At 35.7% G+C, this 5,000-nt stretch overlaps 1 protein-coding gene across 8 annotated transcripts in view; it reads left to right on the forward strand.

Annotated features, from left to right (window-relative positions):
• M6 (neuronal membrane glycoprotein M6) overlaps positions 1 to 5,000 on the forward strand; it is a 239,914-nt gene that overhangs the window by 166,896 nt on the left and 68,018 nt on the right. The window lies entirely within an intron of this gene.

Raw genomic sequence — 5,000 nt, forward strand, 5'->3', positions numbered from 1 at the left:
GACGAGCCTGCGGTGTGGCTCCTCTTACCTTCTGATAAAGATACTGTGTTTTTACATTAAGGAGATACGATGAATATCCGTTTATTATCTTTTTAAATAATGCTATAGTATTTTTTCGTGAGATAAACATACACTTCTTTATTTTTTTACATCAATTATATATATATATATATATATATATATATTTTTTTTTTATTATAAAGACATACACTTTATAGGAAGATGCTTATTTTAATAATTTCTATACAAACGATATTTTTGTTGTATGCTATTTTTTTAATGAAAAATAGAGTGATTTTGGGTTTAAAGATACTGTTTAGGATGCGGCGTTTCCGTTTTATTTCCACATATCTTTATTTAAAAGTATATGATTTTGTCCTTAAGATGCATATTGACAGGAACACTTTTTTTGGAGGGGGGGTGGCGGAGGGACTTTCTATATTTTACGAGTTGTTGGTTTAAAAGACATTTTTTTTTTTACTTGTGTGTGTGTGTGTGCGCGTGTGAGTGTGTGTAATATGTGTGTGTGTGTGTGTGCGTATGTGTGTGTGTGTGTGTGTGTGTGTGCGTGTGTGTGTGTGTGTGTGTGCATGCGTGTGTGCGTATGCATGTATATTTTTATCTAAAAATTAGAATAACGGTATTTTTACGATGGATTTGCTTCCACACATGCAATTATATACATACGAAATGAGGCTTCGTCCCTGTCGAGAGAAAGCTTAATGGATAATAACATGCAAATGGTATCCAGAAGCATGTATACAGATTCATCAACAGTATGATATATCAAAAATATATTCAACAGCTGTTGGGTTGCGAAACCTCGAAAATATATTTATTTCTATACCATAATGATCATGCTGATGAATTATTCCAGACATTAATAGTTTTGAAATTACACTATTTTGAAAGGGTTTTCCAAATTAATTAGAAATAACATTTGTTTGATAAACACTTGAGACTGCTTTGCGTTAAAACATATTGGATAATCATTTGATAATCAGTGCATATGTGTGTGTGTGTTTGCGTATGTATATATGTATATGCATATATATATATATATATATATATATATATATATATATATATATATATATATATATATATATATATATATATATAGTTTATTGATACAAATAAGTGCAATTATTCATATCGTTGTTTGCCAAATCTAATATTTCTTCCGTTTTTTTTTTCTTTCTTTTTTTTTCTTTTTTTTTTGCATACGTCCTGCTCTTGGGAATGGCTTTGCAGTTTAGTCTAAGATTGATCTTTGCAATGGAAGTTAATGCCGTGCCCGGAGTTGCTCAAAGACAAAAGCGCTGTTATCCTGCCATGCAAATTAGCGAATATACATGCAAATGCACAAGAGAAACAGACGGTAATGGTGTTCTTTGATTTAAATCTCGTATGTATATCTTGTTAAAGAGGTTTGGTCAGTGGGAATGGAACTGCTCTAGGTGTTTGTTTGGGTGGGTGGGTGTTTGTGTGTGTGTGTTTGTGTGGGTGTGTGTATGCGTGTGTGCATTTTTGTTCATGCTTTCAGTATATCCGATGGATATATATATATACGTTTATACAATGCATAAATCATTACCTCCATTGTAGATAATCCTCCTGCACCACTACCTTCACATCCGCCTTTACTTCCACCTTCACCTCCACCACCATTACCTCATCCTTCCTCCCTCCACCACCCTCACATATTCAACACCTAAACCTCCACCACCACCACCACCAGCTCCTCCAACATCACCTTTACCATCAGCACCATCACCACCACCTCCCCCCATCCTTCCACCACCACCTCACCACCACCACCACCTCCCCCCCATCCTTCAACCACCTCCCCCCATCCTTCCCCCACCTCCCCCCATCCACCACCACCATGCCTCCCCCTCACCCCCCACATCCCCCCCCCTCCTACTCCATCCTTCACCGCCATCTCAAGAAGGACGAATTAGCAAGAAGCTATCTCGGTCCCTTGCCTCCTTAAGATGATTTCCTTCGCTCCGCTGCCGGAACGAGGACCCGGGATCCTATCGAGCGTTGGGGAAGGAGGGGCGAGGCGGGGGCGATGTGCAAAGAGGCCTTACGCTGGATTAGGCACGCTGTGTGGGGAGGTTGGGAGGTTGGGGGTTAAGGGGGGGTAAGGGGAAGGGGAGTAAGGGGGTTAGGTTGGGAGGTTGGGGGGTGGGGTGGTGGCGGGAGGTTGGGGGGGAGAGGTGTATAAAGGGGTATGGAGGGGAGGGGTAGGTAGGGGGGTTGGGAGGTTGGAGGTAGGTGGGGTAAGGGGAGGTTGGGGGGTTGGGAGAGGTGGGGTATGGAGGGGAGGGGTAGGTAGGGGGGAGGGGGGTTAGATAGGGAGGTGGGGGGAGTAAGGGGGAGGGGGGAGAAGAGGCATGGGAATTGGTTTTTGCTCCGGTTTTGTTTCTTTCTTTTTGTTGTTATTTATATGTGTTATTATTATCATAGTTATTATTGTTGTTATCATTTTTATTAATGTTATAATTGCTATAGTTATTATTTATATCATTATCATTATTATCATTATCATCATCATCTTCCTTATCATTATTATCATTATCATCATCATCTTCCTTATCATTATTATCATTATTACTATCATTATTACCATCATTATTGTCATTATTATTGTTGTTATTATTACTATTGTAATTATTACCATCATTAACATTTTTCTTATCATTGTTGGCATTATCATCATCCTTATCATTATTATTTTTTTTATCATTATTACCATCATTATTATCAATATTATCATTACTATTATGGTTATTATTATCCTCATTAATTATTGTTATTACTATTATTATTATAATTTCTACTTATTTTCTTCGTAAATAAAATACATTTACAGTGTTGATAATATCAATCAATTTATCAATTAATATCAATCAGTCAATGAAAGGAATAAATGATGATAATGATATTGAACATGAAAATTATCATTATAATCATAATGATAATAATAATAATAATGATAACAATGGTAATAATAAGGATGATGATAATGATAATAATGCTGATGACAATGATACTAGAAAGATAATGATAATAATAATATACTAATAATCGTAATAATGAAAATAATAATGATAAGAAGAAGAACAAGAAGAGGAAGAAGAAGAAGAAAAAGAGGAAGAAAAGAAAAAAAAGAAGAAGAAGAAGAAGAAGAGGAAGAAAAAATGAGAAAAAAAAAAGATAGAGATTAAGGAAAACCAGAATCACACACACACAAAAAAAAACATATTAATAACAATAAAACGCTTAATAATCACCACAACAGCATCTCATAACCCAACAAGCATCCCCTTAAAACTCTCCATCCAAATCACAATCTATCCCGGTCTCTGATAATCCAAGACTGAGATTATTGTAAGTCTATCACAATCTATTCTGCGCGCCTTCAATCAAGCCTTTGATTCCAGAACAATCTCGTGCTTGTGCTTCCGGTCCGTTGTCGTGAAAGAGAATCGTGGTATGTGGCAGGAGGAGGAGGAGGAGGAGGAGGAGGAGGAGGAGGAGAAGAGAAGAAGGGGGAAATGAGAGAAGGAGAGGAAGGGAGATTGGTGGAAACAGGGGGTGAGGGGTGTTGGGAGGGAGGGATGGGGGGAGGGAGGGAGGGAGGATGGGTGGGAGGGTGGGAAGGGGGAGAGAGGGAGAGGGGCAGGCAGGGAGGGACTGGGGGAAAGAGAGAGAGGCAGGCAGGCAGACAGACAGACAGATAGACAGACCGAAAGACAGACAGGCATTGCAGAAAGACAGGTAAACAGACAGACAGAGGAGGAGACAGACAAAAAGACAGAAAGGGAGACAGATAGACAAATAGATAGAAATAGACAAAATATAATAAAGACACACCTGTAACAGATATAAAATGCCACCTAATGATAGTTCATATTAGTTGATAGTACTCTTGATTCATATTATCGCTTTATTATCGTTACGTATTACCTTGTTTTAACAATATGAATATTACGATAACTTCGCGATATCTTTACAACCTCAATAGATAATACAGATAATAGATAGACAATACAGATAATGAATATTAGATAATGCAAACAGACATTCAAGGTAATCCGAAAGTGAACTAAAAATCATTGTCAAATCAACTTGAAAAATATAAGAAGGACGTGTTAAATAAGTCATTATAAGTACACATTATAAGTGTCGCGAGGATTAGAGTTTTATTGAAGGAAAAAAGAAAAGAAAAAGTGAGATATTTACTTCGGTCGGTGGAGAAGGTAATAAGAGGTGGTGATTTAGTCGTAAAGATTTTACGATCTTGGAAGCGTTAAAGTGATGGAGAGAGAGGGGGGGGGGGGGGGAGTGTGAGAGGGAGGGGGAGAGACGGGAAATGGGAGAGAGGGAGAGAGAGAGGGAGAGGGAAAGAGACAGGAGAAAAAAAAAAATATATATATATGTATATATATGATTATATATATATATATATATATATATATATATATAAATATATATATATATATACATACACACACACACACACACACATATATATATATATGTGTATATATATATATATATATATATATATATATATATATATATATATATATATATATGTATATATATATATATATATATATATATATATATATATATATATATATATACATACATATATATATATATGTGTGTGTGTGTGTGTGTGTGTGTGTGTACACATACATATGTGTGTTCGTATGTGTGTGCATAGATATAGTTTTATCTATGTAATGATTCATTTACTTTTATGAGCATTTTCTTAATTGCAATGTACTCATTTTCAAAGCATAACTCGCTGCAAAAGCATGATATTGATTGATAACCAAAATATACTATTATTGTTTTTTTGAGAGGGGCAATAAACATTTTTTTTTTTTCTTTTAATCACATAACTGTTAAATCTCAATATCAGATTAACATTTTTCTTTCTTACTTTTATAATATATCATTATTAGCATCAATACTTT

This window comes from Penaeus japonicus, unplaced genomic scaffold (assembly GCF_977035675.1).
Source record: "Penaeus japonicus unplaced genomic scaffold, GWHDUDI00000001_assembly GWHDUDI00000020, whole genome shotgun sequence".
NCBI lineage: Eukaryota > Metazoa > Arthropoda > Malacostraca > Decapoda > Penaeidae > Penaeus > Penaeus japonicus.